The sequence below is a fragment of the Sus scrofa genome, chromosome 13 (genome assembly GCF_054392235.1).
Source record: "Sus scrofa isolate SSC_HxYL_T2T_F1_AM1 chromosome 13, Sscrofa_HxYL_maternal_Yorkshire_Landrace_v2.0, whole genome shotgun sequence".
Lineage (NCBI taxonomy): Eukaryota > Metazoa > Chordata > Mammalia > Artiodactyla > Suidae > Sus > Sus scrofa.
This window is the reverse complement of record NC_139395.1, coordinates 106,209,408-106,232,155: the sequence shown is the minus strand read 5'-3', so window position 1 is coordinate 106,232,155 and position 22,748 is coordinate 106,209,408. Positions and strand designations below refer to the sequence as shown.

The window sequence follows — 22,748 nt, the reverse complement described above, 5'->3', positions numbered from 1 at the left end:
TCCATAAATCCCAGGGCATTCCAGTACATGAATTAACATATGCCTTACTTGGTCCTGTGCCTAGCTCCCCCAGCCCCAGTTGTGTCCACTAGCTAGGTTAAGACAGCCATGTTTTATACCAGGTAATGCAAAGGGTCAGTTTCAAAGGCTAATTCCTTTCTCCACATTCCCCATAAAAATCCAGAATGAATTACAGCTACCCTACATAAAAAGCAGAGGCAGTACTGGAGCTGGGAAAAAACCTTCAGCCCAACGTCAAGGATCATCTCCTTCTCCTATTTCTTTCCACACCACCGCTCTCAGTCAAAACTAGTATTACCCACCACAGTGTGTGTGTGTGTGTGTGTGTGTGTGTGTGTGTGTGTGTGTGTGTGTGTGTGTGAGAGTGCGTGCGAGCACTGTTAAATGCATAGTTATCTTAAAACCTAAAAACTAAGAAACTACTATCTTGAACAGCATCAAATGGGTCCATTTGGTGCTCTGGAATTTACCAAACCCCAGACCTCATTTAATCCTCTAAAATTCAAGCCTCTATTCTAAGAGGTCCTTAAAATATTTCAATGCCGTTTAATGTTTCTAAAATTGGATTGCTCTAGAGTTAGTGGGTACATTTAGTGTAATGGTGGTTTCATTCTCCGAAATTAATTATTAAACCAATGGAATTATTAAACCAATGGAACATCTTTAAACATTGACTTAAGAAAAAAGAAAAAGAGAGAAAGCATTATCTTCATTTTTTAAAAGTCGTATTACAAAAACATCAAAATCGTTCTGCTTATATTTTACACCAATGCTCACACTGTGGTCACAAAAATTACTTATCCAGGCCAATCAAGAATGAATCATTTATCAATATCAACAGGAATAACAGTAATACAAACTACTGCATTAATACTGAAGAAAAGAAGAGTTCTATTTGATTGGGTTTTAATTAATTGATAGTTTGGAAATAATCTTAAAACTGAAATCTAAAATTTCTTACATGGGGTTTTGGATTTTATTATTTCAGGAACTTCTCAAGACACCAATAATATAGTTATTCTTTCTTTTATGCAAATGGGAAACATCCAGGTAGGTTCAAAAAGAAAATTTTCTATTATTCATAAAACTTACATGCAAAAAAACTGACCTTGTAGAAAATCTTTTGGTGTGTACATTACTACATTATTATATTCATTACACCATTCATATCATTTTCTTCTCATTTCCAAATAGTTTACCAGTATTTTGTTTCTCAATTTAAGTTTCTAAGGAAGGGTAATTAGGAAAACTTATAAATTTAGGTCAAACAGCTAAGCCAAAATTGTGCATATACAATACAATCTAAAACATAAATTTTATGATAACTGTGGGGGAAAGTGGTATACAAGGAAAAAAATAAATTTAAAAAAATAAGGGCAAAATAAAGCTTGGAGATCACTTAAATCTCATAAATAGAGATTTTCCTCCCAGACAAAAGACCACAAGAAGACAGCTCTCAAGTCAATAAATACTTACTAGGTACAGACCATGTTAAAAACAAAACAAAACAAAAAACCCACACACAAACATTACACCTAACATGCCATTTAAAACAATTTTGGATTTATATGTGAATTATAAAAGTAAATATTTCTTAAGATCAAACATTTTCAAATTTCAACGTAAATCAAACATCTGATCCATACAGATTCAGCTTACCCCTCAGCCATCTGGCACCACCTAGTGGTAAAATTCACAAAACAATGTAAAAAAAGGACTTCTGCTAAAATTTACTGCTTGTGATTATACCATAACATAGTCAAGCACTTTCGTCCAGTCTTCCTTCAATCATCTCTAGTGCTACTGTACACAAAAACTAGCCCTGGATTGTGGAATAGGGGGGAACCAGTCCCTGGAGTTACCTAGGCAAATATAAGACGGAAACATTTGAAAAAAAAAAAATAAATAAAGACTTGTAAGAAATGATCTCACATATATAAATGGAACAAATATTGACTGTTTTTTCCTAACATACTAAACTTTATTTCGGCTGCACCTGCGGGATGCAGGAGTTCCAAGGCCAAGGATAAAACCCAAGGCCAACCCAACCCAAGCGTCACAACACTGAATCCTTAACCACTAGGCCACCAGGAAACTCCAAATCACTTTTAAATTAAATATAATTTACCTATGGTTTCAAAAATAACTTATTAGAGTTGAAGAGCGAGGAATAAGACTGTCACTGTTAAAAATTTTTTAACATAATAAATGTATCAGATTCAAATGGCAACATTTTTTGAGTCTGCTTAAGTTTTCCTTATAAGCTACAGTAATGAGATAATAAATCATCTAAAGGGAGTTCCTGATGTGGCTCAGTGTTACCGAACCTGACTGGTATCCATGAAGATGCAGGTTTGATCCCTGGCCTCGCTCCATGGGTTAAGGATCCAGTGTTGCCAGGAACTGCAGTGTAGGTCGCAGACACAGCTTGGATCCAGGGTTGCTGTGGCTGTGGTGTAGGCTGCCAGCTGTAGCTCCGATTCAAACTCTAGCCTGGGAACTTCCATATGCCACAAGTACAGCCGTAAAAAGAAAAAAAAAAAAAATCATCTAAAATGATAAGGATAGTGTAACGTGGCTATTAGACCACCTATGCTTCTTCTTCTCATTTGGAATCTCAAGACATGGAACTAAATTGGAAATTCCTTTCTTTCAAAGAGCTTCATCAGCAAGCATTCTTTTATTATTTATTTGATTTTTTTTTTTTTTGTCTTTTTAGGGCCACACCTGTGGAATATGGATGTTCCCAGGCTAGGGGTCGAATCAGAGCTGTAGCCACTGGGCTACGCCACAGCCACAGCCACACCAGATCCAAGCTGTGTTTGCAACCTACACCACAGCTCACAGAAACTCCAGATCCTTAACCCACTGAGTGAGGCCAGGGGTTGAACCAGTATCCTCAAGGTTACTGGCCAGATTTGTTTCTGCTGAGCCACAACAGGAACTCTGCAAGCATTCTTAACAAAAATAAACTGGCCGATTTCTCTTTGAATAATGCCAGAGAATATCCATTGGTTGCAACAACTCTCAGAAATGAGTCACATGTTTGATTAAATCAACATGCCTTTGAAAAAGGATTTAGAATAGTCACCAGATTGCCCAGAGCCAACCAGTCTAAGCCTAGGTTTAAATGTTATAGACAAGAATTTTCAACAACAGTCAAGACATGTTTACCTGGACACACATATAAACATACAGCACATATAACTTATGGCTGAAGGATTTAATATAACAAATGTGACCCAGCTCCTTAACCTATAATAGTCTTTAAATAGTCCTTAAAAATCACAGGGCCATGCTTAAGATCATTACTATTAGCCCAAACCAAAAATACCTTCAGCAATATTGATGTCACTTGCCAACTATCTAAAAATAATTATCTCTAGGGAGTTCCCTTCGTGGCTCAGCAGTTAACGAACCCGACTAGGATCCATGAGGGTGTGGGCTCGGTCCCTGGCCTCGCTCAGTGGGTTAAGGATCTGGCATTGCTGTGAGCTGTGGTGTAGGTTGCAAACGAGGCTCAGATCCCGAGTTGCTGTTGTTGCGGCATAGGCTGGCAGCTGTAGCTCCAATCAGATCCCTAGCCTAGAACTTCCATATGCCGCAGGTATGGCCCTAAAAAGCAAAAAAAAAAAAAAAAAAAAAAAAATCTGTTTTTTCAAAACCACTGAACCATATTATATGTGTCTTTAGATTTTTATACATTGTTTTAATGCAGCTACTGAAACACCACCATTAAACACAATGGGAAAACAAATATATAAGGAAAGGAATATTGGACAGAACACTTACACTGTATAAATTTGGAGTCATCTAAATCAGGGCTTCTCAACGCCATCAAATCCAATGTACTCTTTCTGTGAGTCGTATTTCAACATATTTTCTTTTTTTCTTTTTGCTCTTTAGGGCTGTACCCACAGCATATGGAAGTTCCCAGGCTAGGGGTCGAATCGGAGCTACACCTGCCAATCTGTGCCACAGCCATAGCAACTCAGGATCTGAGCCATATCTTCAACCTACACCACAGCTCATGGTAACTCTGGATACTTAACCCATTGAGCGAGGCCAGAGATCGAACCCTCATCCTTATGGAGCATGGATACTAGCGGGGTTTGCTACTTCTGAGCCACAACAGGAAATCCCTCAACATATTTTCAATACATGTATGTGTGATATAAAAACCATACATCATATAACCTCACACAGACTTCACTGTGCATGCTAGGGTGGTACCATAAAAATATGGACTGCATCCTTCTCTCTACTTCATCCAAGGAGGCTCTTTACCCTTGAACTTGATTAACAGCACCACCATCTACCCCGGGAACCTGCACTGCAAATTGAGTCATCCTATGAGCCCTCCTGCCCTCATCCCCATTAGCAACCCTGCACCCAATCTTGCAGAAGCACCCTCTGATATGGTGGAAAAGCTAGGCCTCCTCCTGGCCTGGCCCTGCATTGGGCTTAGCTCTGGGTAATGGAGGCTGTGTGATCTCCTGGATCAGCAAGCATCTGGGGGTACAGCAGACCTGAATCCCTTCCTACCATGAGCCCAGATGAAAGGAGAAAATGGACCTGAGGTAGGAGGTAGATGGGACCCTGGGCTGGGAACAGCTGGCACTTGTTAAGCTGAGTAAACTGGGCCTTGTTTCTCTTTGACCCTTCAAGGTAAAAGTTAAAGGAGCTGAGATCAGCTGGCGTAGAGAGAGAAGATTATTAGAAGAAGGAGGAGGCAAAGGCTGGAGCAATGAGATTGGAAACAGGGTTTGTTGACCAACAGAGTGGTTGGGAGCTCTAAGCAGGCGACACTCCAGCTCCCCCGCCGCAGGGGAGTGTGGGAGTGAGTGGTTCCTTATAGACAGGGGTCATTTTGTTGAGCCATGTGGTCTGTAGTTTGTCTTTGGGAACTGGTCCATTGCTTGGGCCTGTTCAATAAGGAGTCTGTGTCCTTTTAGGCCTTGTTTCATTTTTCACCTAAGAAAGATGACCACTTCAATCACTCCTGGGGTCAAGGAGACCTCCCCAATTACACATGTGCAGTAAGATTCCTAGGAATCAGAAAGCAAGGGAGTTGCCAGGCCTTAATAGGTCCTGATACCAACCCGGCATGCTTTGCTTTGGAATCCGTCTTTGTTAAAAGATGCACACGCATATTGGGGAGGGTCCTATTTCCAGCCAGGTATGAAAATTAAAACAAGATAATTGACTAAAGGCAAACAAATACCCAGAAGAACCGTGCTATATAAGTGATTTAAATCACTCTCTGGTGCGCTTCTCATCGAGGGGGATGCCCTCACCCGCACTCCTCTTTAGGGTGTGTGTTACTTCTTTGCTTCTGACTTAAATACACTACTTCTCTTCGAGCTCTCCCACATGTTGTACTGTGACTCCAAAAATAAACTTTATATCTGTTTTCACAGTCTTTGCCTCCTTGAAACATCCTTTCTTTCAACAGGGGACAAGAAACAGGGCAATTCTGCTTCTAGCCTCTTGTTAATCTAGTGGCTAGGATTCCTGGTTTTCAACCAGGCTGCCCAGGTTTAATTCCTGAGCAGAAAATTAAGATCTTTATCCAAGCCATCACTCATGGCTGTCTCTCTGAGATCAGACCCACCACACTGTGATTTTTATTTTATCTATTTATTTTTTGTCTTTTTGCCTTTTCTAGGGCCAATCCCATAGCATATGGAGGTTCCCAGGCTAGGGGTCTAATCAGAGCCACAGCAACGCTGGATCCGAGCCGTGTCTGCAACCTACACCACAGCTCACGGCAACACCGGATCCTTGACCCACTGAGCAAGGCCAGGGATCGAACCTACAACCTCATGGTTCCTAGTCGGATTCGTTAACCACTGCACCATGACAGGAACTCCACACACTGTGATTTTTAAACTGCCAGCATTATTGCTTAAGACCTTGAGTTTTCCATTCTGTCTGAGGCCCTCACATGTTCTTTTCTTTTTTTTTTTTGTCTTCTTGCCTTTTTCTAGCATATGGAGGTTCCCAGGCTAAGGGTCGAATTGGAGCTGTAGCCGCCAGCCTACACCAGAGCCACAGTGACATGGGATCCAAGCCGCATCTGTGATCTACACCACAGCTCGTGGCAATGCAGGATCCTTAACCCAGTAAACAAGGCCAGGGATCGAACCCACAACCTCATGGTTCCTAGTCAGATTCATTAGCCACTGTGCTGCAACGGGAACTCCTACTCTTTTCTAATACTTTTAACTCTGAATGCTAATTTTCTAATGAGACAAAAATAGCCAACTGTTATCGGGGACTCCCTACGCAGCAGACATCATGCTCTGTACCTGACCTGTATCAACTCCCTTCAGCTCCCTGACAAATCTCTGAGGAAGTACTCGTATTACCCTAACGTTTCCAAGGTCACACAGGTCAGAAAGGCTGTTGCTGGGATCCAAACACTGGCCACCTGGCTCCAGAAGCTTTGGTTTTAATTGTTACTCAATATCGAAATGAAACAGACACCTCAAGGTATTAGTGATACAACCAAAAGCCCTGCTAATTATTTATGCTACCAAAAGCCACGATCACAAACTATTTCACCACTGCAAAGCTGGGGTTGAAGTTGAGAGGCACTCTTCATTGAAGCCTCAATAATTTCTTTACTTCACATGAAAGGTCATGCTCACTACTAAGAGAACATTAAGCCCATCAATCATGTATATTTGGTCATTTTAATTCAGAAGAGCATATGATTCATGATCAAAACCTGGATCAGTGTCACTTGCTGAGCTGGCACAGGTGTAAACTGAGACAGTGTGGTCAAACCTGGACTCATAACACACCTGAAAATTCATGTCTATGATAGGACTGCGTGTCATACCAGTTAAACAAGCAACTTAGGACAAGGACAAAGGACTCAAGGAATCCAGCCATTTCATCAATGAGAAGCCCTACTGTGAAGTTTTTTCATCCAGTTTACTAACACAAACTGTGAGCCCCTGGATGTCAGATTAGCAGCTATTAAACAAAAATCTCTTAACAGATGTTTCCTGGGAGTGTGGATAGTGGTTTCCAGGCTAGTGCTTGTTGCCGGTGGTTTTGTTTCTTGCCAAAAGACCCCCAGTGGAGTCTTTTTTATTTGCCTTGGCTTCCTAAAGGAATATATAATCTAAATTCTAATTTAAATTCTCTCTCTTCTCCACAGCAAAACCATCACGAATCTTTTGTCACACTATTAATGACTAAGTACAAAATTTATGACTGGTCAGATATCAATGGGATTTTAGAGAGGGAGGCTGCATTCACTCTTCCCACACACAGGCCTCTCTGGAGACAACAAAACAAACAGGCTAACTGACATTCCTGGTGTCAAAGAACTACAGCTCAGGTAGGATAATTGCCCCTACAGGCAATCTACCAGGCTCCCTAAGGAGGAGTAGAATCTGGGATCCGAATAGGCGTGATCACATGTCCTCATTCAACCCACGCCAGGAGAATCTGACAAGGCAACATGCACAGCTGCTCCCTAAACAGCCCATTCAAAGACTAAGCACCAAAACTTGGCCTCATTGATTCTTCATTCTGATTATACCCACTGGTCATGCAAAACAGCCTAAGAAACACCGCTGTGCTCCAAATATTAACTAAAGAGATATGCAGCTCTCCATAGCACTAATTGCCTATAACCACATGAAAAAAGTCTCAATCGAGTCACCAAGGAAATTAAATTGCCAAAAATAACCACACCACCCTCCCACAAACCAGAAGTACACACAAAGTGTGCTTGGCTGATAGCAGCTTGCTGGAAAGAGAAGAAGACCTTGTCTGAATCTACAAATTTAAGGTGTGGTTTATTCCCTGGTTTAAAAAAAAAAAAAAAAAGACTGAAAAAGAAAAAGAAACTGCATGAGATCACCCACGGCATTTCCTGTGACTGCAGTTAACCTCAGATAAGTTCCCTGAAGTCTCATACCACAGAACCTTCCCCTGGACTTGCTAGAGCCTGTTCTGCCCACACATCGCACAGCCCCAAGTGACAGCTGTTTATCAAAACAACTCTGGGAAAGTTTATCTAATTGGTAAAGGAAACGTTCACATATTGAGGCTTGGGGAAATCATTCTTGCTTATACATTCTGGCTTGACTTGAATTTTATGCTAACTCGAATGGCCTGTTTCTGGCCTATCGATCATACATTCCACATCTGCTTTAATTATTAAAGAAAAGGGCACACTGACCCGAAGTAAAGAAAGCCCATGTTAAAAATAAAGATTAAATGCCATCTTTCTGGGATATCCATGCTGGTACTGCTTTGATGAAAAGAATCCCAGGTGCCAAGATTATACTGACTCACTGTGTATGTGCTAAGCTGTGTGTGTGTGTGTGTGTGTGTGTGCGCGCGTGCGCGTGTGCGTGTGCGTGTGCGTGTGCGTGTGTGTGTGTGTGTGTGTGTGTGTGTTTCTTCCTTTTGAAAGTCAAGGAATGAATCCCTGAGTTGTTTCATGTTCTTTGTTCTGACAAGATACAAAACTGTGCTGAAAACCATGTCTCTAGAGCAGTTCCTCAGAGTTATGTGAGAGGCTGTCTCCCAGGCTACAGTCCTCAGTTTCACTCAAATCTCTTTCCTATTCCTATTACAGACTGCTTATTGATGATTTTCATCAACATAGTAAAAAGGAAGTATTCATTCTCTGCATTAAGTCTCATTCCAGCTCAAAACTTCTCAAGGCTCATTTCCCTAACTTGTTCTAATGATTTACTAAAAAGCTGAGCCATCAGTGCTAAGCAAAGAAACCATCTTATAAAGCAGTGTGCTATTCTCCAAGGGATCTTGCTTAGAATGAATCATTATGCAGGTCAGGGGTCCGGAAACCTACAAAAGGAGCTTAAACGTGTGCAGATACAGATGTTTAAACAAATTTGATGGCACCGGGATAATGATATGTTAAAAATTAATAATCTTTGTTTTCAGATTAATTCCATCATCTCACTTAGCTTTAGCTACAGGACCAGAGCATACAGTTAGAGGACAGTCCCTGCCTCTTCCCTATTTAAGTAATACAGTTTCATTCAACAAACACTTCTGAGGGCCTGCTATAGGAGTGGGACACTGGGGATACCAAAACAAGCAACCAAGATAGCTACTGCCCATTCCAGCTGGGACTGATATAAAAACACATGCCACGTGGGAAGAATCTGGACAAGGCCAAGATATGAGGATGAGGACAGCTGAGGTGAGTCCTAAGAACAGATGAGAGCAGGATGAGATAACGAGAAAGGATACATTTTGGAGACTTGGAGGGATAAAAGGAAATGCCTTCTGATTCATAAGCATCCTTCCAAAACATATACAAAGAGGAGAAAAAAAATGCACTGAGACTTTATTTTTACAACTGTTAAAGTTCTCAATTTTGACTCTTTGCTGATATCAACTAAAATTCATTCCTTCTGATTCTTAAGGATAAGTCCACCCTAATACTAGCAACACAGAAGACCTCTTTGAGCAGTTCAACTAATTGAGATTAGCTATTCAACTTAAGACAGAATATTAGAGTCTATCCCAAAGTGAGGTTTTCTTAGACGGCTACAAAATATGTAAATATCGTACATACAATTCTTTTTATAAACGGTTACTTCTGCCAACCTTCCAGAAGGTGGAGATATTGTACCAAACATGTTTCTTCAATTATAATTGTCCAATAAAGGTACACATACAACTGCTAATGAATTCCTGCGCCTGTCACTCATTTTAAGAGATTAAAAAAAATAAAAATAAAGCACTTTTTTACAATACAGTGACTAATTACGTTGTAATGCCATAATTCCTGCCACCCTCCTCAACTACTCTAAATCAATGCACAGAATTTGGCAGTATTTAATGCTTTACATAGAGAAACACAAAAAGGCATGTCTGCATCTGCATTCCATGTTTTAATACCAGGTTATACTTTTTAAAGCACATCTTCAATTATTTTACCACAAAGCTCAAAAACGTCATGGCATAGTGAATTATGAACACCTCAGCATGACTATTAAATCCCAACATTGTTCCCCACCCACCTCTGCTGACTTTCCTTTTCTGGTGCCTTTGCCCACATCATTTTCATCCCAGATTGACTTTTACCCCATTCTAGAAACAAAAGAACCACTGCAGATACCAGCTCCTTCACACATCCTTTTATTTTATTTAATTATTTATTTATTTATTTATTGTTTTTTTGCCTTTTCTAGGGCTGCTCCCATGGCATATGAAGGTTCCCAGGCTAGGGGTCGAATCGGAGCTGTAGCTGCCGGCCTACCCCACAGCCACAGCAACACCAGATCCAAGCCATGTCGGCGACTTACACCACAACTCATGGCAATGCCAGATCCTTAACCCACTGAGCAAGGCCAGAGATCAAACCCGCAACCTCATAGTTCCTAGTCAGATCCGTTAACCACTGAGCCACGATGGGAACTCCCCACAGATCCTTTTAGAGGGCAACTTCCAAACTCATTTCCTCTAAAGTTCTCAGTATTTTCCTGTAATATTTGTATTGGGCCTTGTACTAAACCTTTGTATTCTTTTTTTGTTGTTGGGGTTTTTTGGGGTTTGTTTTTGCTTTTTAGGGTCTTACTCACGGCATATGGAAGTTCCCATGCTAGGTATCACAGCCGAGGGCCTGAGCCCCAGGCACAGCAACTCGGAATCCAAGCCACGTCTGCGACCAACACCACAGCTCATGGCAATGCCAGATCCTTAACCCACTGAGGGAGGCCAGGGATTGAACCTGTGTCCTCATGGATACTAGTCAGATTAGTTTCTGCTGAGCCATGACAGCAACTTCACCTTTATATTCTTAAACCAATATATTGCTCAATGTCCAATGTAATCCTATCTGCAGCCATGGCTCCCCACTTCCCAACACACACACACACTTTCTAAATTACTTGCCAGCAAAGCCTATTTTAACTTTTTAAAAAATGACGTAACCCAGTAAATAGCTCCTATGATTAAAATAGATTCACTGGAGTTCCCGTCGTGGCGCAGTGGTTAACGAATCCAAGTGGGAACCATGAGGTTGCGGGTTCAGTCCCTGCCCTTGCTCAGTGGATTAACGATCCGGCGTTGCCGTGAGCTGTGGTGTAGGTTGCAGACTCGGCTCGGATCCTGTGTTGCTGTGGCTCTGGTGTAGGCCGGCAGCTACAGCTCCGATTCGACCCCTAGCCTGGGAACCTCCATATGCCGCGGGAGTGGCCCAAAGAAATAGCAAAAAGACAAAAAATAAAATAAAATAAAATAAAATAGATTCACTGAAAATGTTCATCTACCTAAATGTCCTTCAAAAGGTATTGACTAAATAAATTATGGGTTACTATAAAGCCATGAAAAGAAAAGCTATAATTATAGAGGGCTAACATCAACAAGTCGCCAAGACAGCAAGTGGGGAAAAGCAAAGTGCCCTATAGTGTGCCTAACGGTCTAATGAAGCAATGGGAAAAATTAGAGAGAAGGCAATAACATTAAAGGTTTTTTTGTACTTACTTTAAAAATTCTTGGGGTAAGAAACAAAATGAGACATTTATAGAAGTAAGTAAACCAGTTTTGAAGGCAGTTGACACGCTTGATAGAAACTGACTGGAAACAATAACAGACATTTGAAGATTCTGTGTGTTACACTCACTCTATTTGTAGTATGAATACACAAGGGATGTTTATATATAACCAGTCCTGTTACTGACAAGGCAGAGTCCAGCCTGGAAACATCGCTGGGGAGCTGATGGGGTGGGAGCAGCAGTCATACAGAGGGCACGTGGAGGATTCTGAGGTTAACCGGGATGAAACCCCACAGTATTTTAATTTTAGGGCTCCACAGAATGAAATGGGAAGAAGTTGAGGGAACATAGTACTATTCAGCATAAATCAAAGCATCAAAGACAAAACAATGATTACATCTTTTTCCTTTTTCTTATTTTAATAGCAAGAATCCTGAAAGCAGGAAACATGCCTTGCTATTCTATTCTATTCTAATTCCATTTTATTTATTTTGAATTGAAACTGGTGTCTACCACTGAATAAGACCCAAGTCATTTGTGTTGTCAATCATCTTTTAAAAAATGCTACTTTTAAAAGTACATGAAACTATTAGTAATAAGTAGTTTGTCAGGATAAAATATTCTTACAAACATTAAGAGACTGTAACCAAGTAGGACCCTGGGAAGCCTTCCCACAGTAGACCCACACTCCTGTCCTCCACCTGCATTTTTATCTATAGAAAAACTTTAGTCAAAGAACCAATTGAATCAGAGAAGTGAAAAAATACAGAGAAAAAAGAAAACAGTAATAATAATTCAGCCATTCAACAAAGTCAGGAACCTTCCATTCTTCAAAGACTACAGATAATATTCTGAGTCCTGTCCTTGAAACTGTTCCACAGGTGTGGAAGCCCCCACTGGGTGGAAGAAGTCAACGGGGTGCTGCCCACAAGCACATAGATCCCAGACATTTGGAACCAGAAGGTTGATGACACTGACTCCCAGTTACCTCTCCACCCACCAGTCAGGAAAATGTCCATGAACTGATCATTCCCTGCTCCTTAAACACTATTGACTCCTCACTACCCCCTCCAAGGGGGTGGGGGGGGCACGGTCCTTGATGCATCAGCCTGCTGGGTTCCCCTCTTTGCCTGGAAATTAAAGCTTCTTTTTCTGTTTCCTCCAACTCTGCCTCCGTGTTTCTATTTGGCATTGGTGTATAGAGGCAGCCAATATTTCGGCAATAATACTTATTTCTGATTCTAATAGAGAAAAACACATACAAGCTAATCTTTACATTTAAGCATATCCACAAAACGCCCAGCTTAGGGAAAACTCCAGGAAGTATAAAATGGTGGCAGGGCCAATTTTACATCATGCACTGAGGTCTGTCTGAGTTGTTCACAAATGTGCCCATGTTTCCACAAGCCCCACACGCTGGGACATCTGGGGCCAGTTTTCAAAATCTGGGTGACAGGGTGAGGTGCATAAATAAATAAAGGAGGACTTCACTCCTAAGACTTCCCTGCTAAAATGAAGGTGTAATAATGACAGTGTACGAACAGACTGGTATCATTCACTGACATCCAGCTGGGAAAAAACACTGATGACAGAAGACAGGCTGAAAAAGAAAACTCAAGGCCCCAGGAGAAGTCGGACCTCACTGTTCTGGCTGCATGAGCCCCTGTTGTTATTCCTCCTTCTTTCTTGGTTTTTACCCAATCTGTGGATGTCCTGGCCTTCCTCTGTCTCCAGATCTCTGTGAATCTCTCCTCTCATTAATACCACCCCACTGCTACTCTGATCACGGCAATTTCTGCTCTCGGGGCACAGTGCTGCATGGGTATCCAAAGCTGTGGCAGTAACTGACAAGGCCCAGACAGCTGCAGTGAGTTAGACAAAACAGGAGGTCAGGCATCTACCCAAAAGATAAAAGTTCCTCCAAGTGTTGTAAACCAGCAAGGCAGGGATGCTCACACCTGGCCACAGTTCTGACTCACCCAGATGCTTTTGAAAATATAGAATCCAGAGCCGAAAAACCCAAGGGTTCTGATTGGCTCACTTAAAGTAGGGCCTGGAATCTGGATTATTAAAACTCCCCAGGTGGTGGTGATGGCCAATCAAGTATATAAACAATGGCCTTAAGAGTCAGAACTGCTTCATAGTTGGGGGCAGGGCGGGGGGGGGGGGTGTGTGGAGGGCAGTGCACAACAGCTCCAGGTTTTTCTGAAAGGTCTCCCAAACATGGAATAAGGAATCACAAATCCTGCCCCTGCTCCAGTGTCAGTAAGGTCCTGTAGCCAGAAGCTCTACTAAGGCAGACAGTCTGTCTTAAGGCATGCAATCTTGAGAACACAAGATGAACAGATAACTCACCAAGTTCTTCTTGGGTGGTTATGTTTTCATCTTCCCCAATTACAAGGCAAGCACAGCCTTGACCACTAATTTTACCACTCGCCTTGTGGTTCACAGTCATATTGTTGGACGTCAAGACCTCTTCAAGGAGATAGACCTCAAAGCCTCTGGCCAAGACAATAATTACCAGACCCTAATCATCCCCCCACCTGTCTCATTATAATGCCCCACCCCCCCACCTTAAGCACTCTGGCCTACTCCTTCCTACTCCCTATTAAGAAAGTATGTGGCCCACTCCTCAGCCTACCCCTATAGGCTTTATACATCCCTAACCTACCAGCAAGTATATCTTAAGACCCCTCTTTCCCCAATCAATCAGCAAGTCTGAAGGTTTATCTTAAGACCTCTCCTCTCAACAAGGGCTATATTTAAAAAAAAAGACCCAACCCGTTCTGCTGCTAGCAATGCCTCTTATCTCAGTAAACTTATCTTTCTTTTCACCCTGCTATGAGTCTGTAAAATTCTTTTTCTAACCACCGTGCACAGACCACAACGATTATCACCTGCACCGCCTATCTGCCTGCCATACTCTCTTCACCTTTCTCACCTTTGGATTAAAATATTATGTGTGCATATAACCAACATTTCGCAATGAGAAAATACACTTTTTCTGTCTGGGTTCCCCACAGTGACTGTCATAGTGTATGCAGCTCTCAGGTGCTTCATCAATTCAGGAATCAGTGTTCACTGTTCATCTGGTTTTAAGAAAGAGCCACTGACCTGGGAAAGGAATCCTAAACTCTGAGTCTAAACTCTAGTCTAAACTCTGCATGAGAAAGTCAAAGTGACTATATTAATCAAGCAAAGTTGATTTCAAGATGAGGAATATGACCAGGAATAAAGAAGGACATTTCATAACAGTAAAAGGGTCTGTTAATCAGGAAGAAATAACAGATGTAAATATGCACGCATGTAGGAGCAAAACTTCAAAATACATGAAGTTACAGAAAAGGGGAAAAGTGAAAAAAATCTCCAGTTCTTCTTTCAGTAGTTGAAATAACTAGATATAAATGTAGAAAAGAGACTGAAGATCTGAAGACCATAAATCAACATGTACCAAAAAACTACAAAATAAACATTTCTTTCAATTGTACATGCAATATTATTAACCAGACAGACTATATGCTGGATCATAAAATAAATTAAAATCAAAATTTTTAAATCTTAAAAAAATAAACTCTAGCTGCAATCCAGCCTTGCCACTTCCTAGCTTAAATAACTTAGTTAAATTTTCCAAAGCTCTGTTTTTTTCCTCTGTAAAAATAGGAATAGTTGCCCCCCAATGGTTCCTATATAGATTGGCTGCAAAGAGATCTAATACCAAAAAAAAAGAAAAAAAAAAACTCAACGTGCTCAACGTGAATGAGACATATCGCTGGCCATGTCGGTAAACAAAGGATGTTACAGCCATCAAGGCATCATGGTACAGCTGTCCCAACAGCAGTGAGCCCTGAAGGAACTCAGAATGGAAACAAAGAAGGCCCACCATCTAGCAGTCAAATGCTGCAGCCACAGGATATAGGCCCTAGATAGTTAAGATGCATATCAAAGGAATGATGTCAATGAGCCCAACTTTACATCTTCCCATACAGAAAAGCACTCAATTCATTAACTTGACATGTCTGGGTTTTTTCAATTAACAGTAATCTTTTGATGTTCCTACTACCTGGTCTTTCGTGACAAAAACTTCTATATAACCTGACCCCACCCCCCCCCCCCACCTCTTGGGAACGGTTTCTCAGCTTTATCTGAGATGCTGTGTTCCAGGCTCGAAGTCCTCGGAAAGTCCCCGAATAAAAGATAACTCTCAGAGTTCCCGTCGTGGCGCAGCGGAAACTAATCTGACTAGGAACCATAAGGTTGCGGGTTCAATCCCTGGCCTGCTCATTGGGTTAAGGCTCCGGCGTTGCCATGCGCTGTGGTGTACGTCACAGACGCAAGTAGGATCTGACATTGCTGTGGCTGTGGTGTAGGTGGGCAGCTACAGCTCCAATTGGACCCCTAACCTGGGAACCTCCATATGCCGCAGGTGCAGCCCTAAAAAGACCAAAAAAAAAAAAAAAATGGTAACTCTCGACTTTAAGGCTGTGCAATTTTTTTCAGTCAACATAGACCAAGTGTGTGAGATACATGCATCTATGCTTTGATCCAGTCCTTGCAGATGAGATTTCCTTCCGAGACCCTGGTCATACCCTCCCTACCCTGCTTATGCCACAAACCAGCTTCCCATAAGCCAAACACAGTCACACTCAGGTTCTGTTTCAGCCCACCAGACGGCAAGCCTACAAGAGTTTGCAAAGTGTCTGATTTCAACAATGCATGAAACCAGGAGAGACACAGAAGTGAAGTTAGGAGCATGGGCTCCAGGATCTGCCTTTGCCAGGATCCAAACTCCAGCTCTAGGAGCTGTGGGACCTAACTTAGGATCTCTGTGCCTCAGCTTCCTCTACTCTTAGGAAAGGGAGGGGGAGGGACAGGAGTGAAAGCCACCCAGCTCACAGAGCTGTTGTGAGAACTCAATGAGTTAAAACACTTAAACACAAAAAGCATCTGGAACAGCCCACATGATCGGCAGGCAAGGTTCTGACAACACTGGTCCATCCACAGTGAGGCAACGCTGGGCCCTGATAAGCTCTAGCTGGGCAGCAGCTGCCCCCCTCCCCCACCGTGGGCCATGAGTTCTGCAATTTCCTTTCTCCCCTAAGGGTCTACCTCAGGTATCTGGACCTGCCATCAGAGACCACTTGCATGCTATCCCTTTGGCCTTGGACTTCACAACTCCTGGCACAGAGAGGAAAACAAGCAGCTCCAGTGAACTTAATTTAATAATAATGTCTGTCTACTTCCCCCTCACCCCAACAGGCTCCATACCTATGAGGAGCACCCCACGGAGAAGGCAAGAATGCGAGGGAACAATTAAAGGGTGTTTCTGAAACCATCAGAATAAATGCAGAGCCTCCTGCAATAAATCAGGGAAGTCTTGAAAGCCAAATCATCCATTTAGTTAGCATAACATTTACATCTGAGGGACTCTACAGCATGCTCTGATAATAAGCAGGCTCTGAAGCAGGCTCATCCTGTTTGTCTATTTGTGCTTAAACATATTTACCAGGCAGATCTCCTTGCAGCAGAAGCTAGCAAGCCTCTATAGGCATGTCAACTTTAAAAATATGCACAACCTAAAAGTTGAGGGTTAAATTTTATTTGGGGCGAAATGAGGACCATAGCCTGGGAGGCAGCATTTCAGATAGCTCTGAGCTAGGGCTCCAAAGAGGCAGGGGAGAATATCAGTATGTACGTGATCTTGGTGAAGGAATGCTACATGCAACCAAGCATACATTTTTACAGAGGGTTGCTGCTGGTGTCCTGAAGATTACTACTAGTCATGAGGCGCAGATGACACCGTGAAGGATTTCAATGCTTTTCTACATGTGAGCAGATGCAAGAATTGGGCACATAAAATGTTCTCCTGAAAATATCTAACTCCCTGAAGACCTGTTCTGCCAGTTCCCCCCCTCACCCCCAGCACAGAGTGCCTCACTCTTGATCTCCACCCTGAGCTCCCTTCAGGGGGTGTTGCTCCCTTCAGGATCAGCAGCTGCAGTAGCTCATGATTCAGTCCACATCGAGGCAGATGGCAATTGCCAACCTCCAGTTCACAGGCATATGGTGCTCCTGGCCTCCAAGCAGCAGCCAGGACCCAGTGGGCCCTGGGAAGAAGGAGGACTGCATCACCCAGGCAGAGCCAAGTGGGAAGCTTCCCTAAACCAGCTCTGGGTCCCCCAGGGCCTCTGCTGAGTTTACTAAGGATCAATAGTGACTATGTCTGTATGTAAGACTCAAAATAAGCAAATGCGCTTCGTGAAGGATGGGACTGGAATCTGATTTAGTCACTACTTCATCTCCAGTACCTGGAACACTGCCTACCACACAGTAGGTGCATACTAAGTATTTAGAACAGGACCTGGCATATCATATCTCCATAAATAAGTACTACTGACTACTGCAACCATAAACGTAGGGTACACTTTTAAGTCCAACTGAACTTGACACGTTAATAAACTCTGAGCCCATAATTCAGCTATGGAACAACCTGAGTGAACACACCTGCAACGTAGCAGCCTAATAAAGAGCCTTTCAGGGCAAAGTTTCTTTCTTATCTGGTTCTGAGTCACACACTTTAATGAGAGGTTTGCAGCCAAATTTAGTATTTCCATTTCTAACTGCACACTAGTATTCAGCAGGAAAGAGAGCACCCTTCAGGACATTATAAATTATATTATACAACTTGAAAAGGAACCAGAAATACAAAGAGGTCCTGCCTCTCACTTTCAAAACAGTAACATTAACAGCACACACTTAGCAAAAGATTAACACACGAGTTAATCTGAAGCCCTACTCATGATCTATTTGTCAGTAATGCTCAAATATGGAAAAATTAATGTGGAAAAAAATGGCAATAATAATACCTCTTATCTAACAGATGTGGTCAGGGGTGCCAAAATGCTTCTTTACTCAAACGCTAATTCCACATTTCCAGGTAGCCCCAGTCACCACCTGTTTGTGAACAGTAGTTACACTGGGTGGCTGTTGACAAGGAAGGGGGAGCAAACCTTGCCACCCCCAAATCTGTCTCTTTGGTCTGCTCATTATTTTGAGCTGGAAAAAATCTAGGCCCCAAAGATTCAGGAACCTTTGACCATCCCCTTAACTGACTAAAAGAATTTAGACAGAGGACCTGTCCCAGGAAGGGAGCCATCATGAACAAGGTGTACAATGGGAGGACCCTAGCAAACGTTTTTGTTAAAATGTTTCTCTGTGTCCCATTGTTCCTGTGGCCCAAGAAACACTGGTTTACCATCTGCTCTTTCTCATCTTCCTGTGCATTACCTTCCTCCCCTTTGAATTCCACGACCCCCCACCATCCTCCTTTGCCCTTAGCTGAAAACGGTATTTAAGGTGGTGGCTTCTGCCACGTTGTGAGTTACTGAGTTTTCCTGGGTCTCTCCCGTGTATACGTGTTATGACACTTTTGTTTGCTTTTCTCCTGTTAATCCGTCTCATGTCAACTTTATTCTCAGATTGGCCAGAGGAGCTCAGAAGTGGAGGGGGGAGTTCCTTCCTCCCCTACAACAGTTTCCTTTTAGGAGGGTGTGGCAGATGGGTGCCCCCACCAGCTCTCCGCCTCTCACATGTTGAACTTGGTAATGGCAAAATTTGAAAAGAAAACCTACTCAGGTTGTTGCCTGGCTGTTCATTTGCCGTATGATGTGGTGACGTGGCGGGGGGAACATAGTAGAAAATTTCAAGAAGGAAAAAAACTCACATTTTTTGTTTTTTTTGATCACTGAAGGAAAGGCACTAGCACGGAGGCCAGCCTGATATCCACGTAGATCCAAACATCTCTCTCTCCCTCCTTGTTTCCATTTCCCAACCTTGAGCAATTTCAAACTGACCAATTCAGCAGTGACAGTCAACCTTCTGTCTCGTGGTTTCTGTCAAGTTCCTGATTTTCATCTGTTCTTGAAGACGAGCAAGAACTGCGTAAGGACAGTCTTAATTTGGAGCGTCCACTGAGACATACTTTGAAATAAGTGCTGTGACTCGCAGACGAAGGTCTACAAACAGGTAAGGAAACAGCTTTTCCATGAAAGAACTTGAGTGTGTGTGAACAGGGTGTGAGAATGGAAAAGGAGATTTCTGAGTAACACCAGACTGTCCCCATTCTCAGTAAGTAACTTTGGGCTTGAGAACTATAACTGGTTAACATGGTAATATATTTGCTCACGCTAGCTTGGGGATCCAAATTTAACATTTTATCACTGAGGATTAATTAGGATTTCCAGTTGTGACTGTCAAAATATATCTGTGATGAGGAAATGCCAAAGAAAATGCTTAAAAGATATTCATTCAGGATGAACATTTCTAAAGCTTATATATGCACACCAAAATTGTCTCTAAAAAGTGCAAAATCAATTATGACAATAATACTTACAAGTCAGTTTTTGTTTGCAATTTCATGTGTACATAAATACACAATTAGTATTTATTTGTGTATATATACTTATATAGGTAGAAGTTTTTTAACCTTTGTTTTTATTGGAATAAATTATCCCTATTAATACCTAGCAAGCTATGTATTTGCCTTTAAAGAGAACTATAAACTGAAAAAAAAAAAAATACATCCTATGCATAGCAAAAATTTAACTTCACATGCTACTTATTATATAGGTCTGGGACAAACTACCTAAATTATTCAAAGTACTTTAAACATTATAATTTAAATTACAAGGGAATTAGCACAGATCCACCCCATCAGATCCAGCCAATCTCATGCAATCCATCTAGTTCATAAATATTTTTTTCAAGCAAGGACAACTAATTCTACAGAGAAAATGAATCAAAGATCACAAAAATACACTGCAGTTTGCATATTCATCTTCTTAAAACATACAGATTTGAAAACAGCCGTGGCATTTAAAAAAAAATTCTAAATTTCATTGGTAAGTTAAAAAAAATGTGCTCGATGTAAAATATAAAAATAACATTTTATGATTTGTAAACATAAATTTCATACTTCAATAAAATCTACACATACACACATAAAAGTAGGCACACATACACACAATTACACACTGGTAATATACACATAAACTACAGACTGTCGTGTCTGTGTAGCTTGGTAAGGAAGGAAGGCGGGCACACCAAGATACCCAAAGCTTGAAGATCCAGGAAGGGAAAGGGGGCAGGGCATGGGGAAGCAACTACTGTTTGCTGAGATGCAGTAGCGCCCATTTTAAAGTTGAGGAAGCAGGTAGACAGGGTGCAACCACCCTGACCAAGGTTATCCTGCTGATATCTAGCGAGCCTGAGCCCCTGGGCACAGGGAAGGAGCTTGTACCCCATTCAGGGCAGGAGCCCACACCCCTCAGGGTTTCAGCAGCCCAGTCTTACCACTGCTTCCCCACCCCCACCCCCACCCCGCTCCCCTGGCCCTTCCGCCCTACCCTGCCAATCGCCCATCATCATGTCCTTCAGTCTGCTTCGGCTACTTTCAACCCCAACATACACTTGTAGGACGGTATTTATAATTACTCCACGAGAAGAATGTCCAGTCTAGCACCATGTACCTATCTGGGGGAGAAAAATTATATGGAAAATGTAAAATTATAATTATCTCTGAGATGTTTAAACAGGATACAACAAGGGAAAGGAGACAGGAGTACAAAAAAGAAAGCCTCTCAAAACCAGGAGAAGGGATTGGGAGGGCAGGGGACAGACATTAAAAGAGCTAGTGGGTACACTAGGCAGCCAAGTACTAAGAAACCGCCTGCTAGGAGGCTGGTCTACCAAGCTCCTGAAGCCATTCGCCTACCTGTAAAACAGTGATGACATTAGCACAAGACCACTGAAGGATTAAATCAGACCTTATTTATAAATTTATAAAGACTTTATAAAGGCTTTAATAGAGAAATATAGAAAAAAAAAAGTGTTCAGTAAATGTCGGCTAACCTCATCACTGCTTTCACTGTTATTATGAAAACTCACTGAATCAAAGCAGATGTATATGTAATTACGTATCAGACCACTGGAAAACATAACTTAGACATTTCGATACCTTTGTAGAGCAAAACAAATAGACATGATATAACATAAAACCATTTACAACAGTGCCTGTCAAACTTTGCTACACGGCAAAATTACAGCGGGGGTTGTGGGGCTTGTTGAAACATACCTCTTAGCCCTCCTCCCCAAGGTTTCTGATTTAATAAACTGGGTTTGGAACTTAAGAATCTGCAGTTCAAACAAAGTCTCAGATGATACTAATGCTGCTATCTGGGGGCCAACATTTTAAGAACCCCTGATCTACACTGAAACCCAGTCACCCACATCTGCCTTACTAATAAAACTGTCCATATGATTCTCATTTAATCTAGGCCAGTTAATGAGAAAGCAAATTATTCAATATATGCTTAAAAAGCAAAAGCACCTTATAATACCCACATAGTTAAGCATTACATTATTCTTGATTTAAAAAGAACAAAGAGAAACAAACAAGAGTCAGGATATTTATCATCAGTTCAAGACACTTCTGAAGTCAACTATTGAATTTAAGAATATTGGGGTTTTATTTTTTAATGTACAAAGAGCTAGTGCTGTTTCTGCAATAAGATGTCCTAGATTACCTAATTTGAGGAAGTTCACTTAGTCCAATGTACCAAAGCTATATCTGCAAGTACCAGTGGTAGCAGTATGGGCACAGCTGTGCTGGTTTGCACAGATGCGCCAAGAGCAGGAACCCTCACCAGATTTTTATGGGTGGGTCCAGTAGAGCTGCTGGTGGCCCATGGTGTCTTCTCAGATGCAAAAGGGAAGAGGAGAGAAATATTGTTGTCCCCAACAATGTTCATTCTATAAAATGTCTGGAGTGAATTTAGGTATTGAGGCTTCCCTAAGCCCAAGTCTCTATGTAAGAAACCTGAAGTCTTAGTTATTCCATTTGGTTTCAGCATTTCTTTGAAAGTTGGGTTGGGGCGTTCCCTGGTGACACAGGAGGTTAAGGATCCAGTGTTGTCACTTCTGTCACTCAGATGGCTGTGGTGGCCTGGGAACTTCCGCATGCTACAGGTGCAGCCAAAAATTAAGAAAAAGATAAAAATAAATTAAAAAGAAAGTTAGGGTGTTCCTGTTGTGGCTCAGCAGGTTAAGAACACAACACAGTGTTCATGAGGATTCAGGTTTGATCTCTGACCTTGCTCAGTGGGTTATGGATCCAGTGCTGCCACACACTGCAACATAGTTGGAGGATGCGGCTCGGATCCACGTTGCTGT

At 41.9% G+C, this 22,748-nt stretch overlaps 2 protein-coding genes across 37 annotated transcripts in view; one reads left to right on the top strand and one right to left on the bottom strand.

Moving 5' to 3' along the window:
- The window catches only part of MED12L (mediator complex subunit 12L), a 354,400-nt gene that overhangs the window by 153,453 nt on the left and 178,199 nt on the right, over positions 1–22,748 (bottom strand). The window lies entirely within an intron of this gene.
- The window catches only part of P2RY14 (purinergic receptor P2Y14), a 56,716-nt gene continuing 53,436 nt past the window's right edge, over positions 19,469–22,748 (top strand). For both annotated transcript variants that reach the window (XM_021069620.2, XM_021069621.2), the window contains exon 1: positions 19,469–19,544. The gene's annotated coding sequence lies outside the window, so the exon portion shown is untranslated. The remainder of the gene's footprint in view (positions 19,545–22,748) is intronic.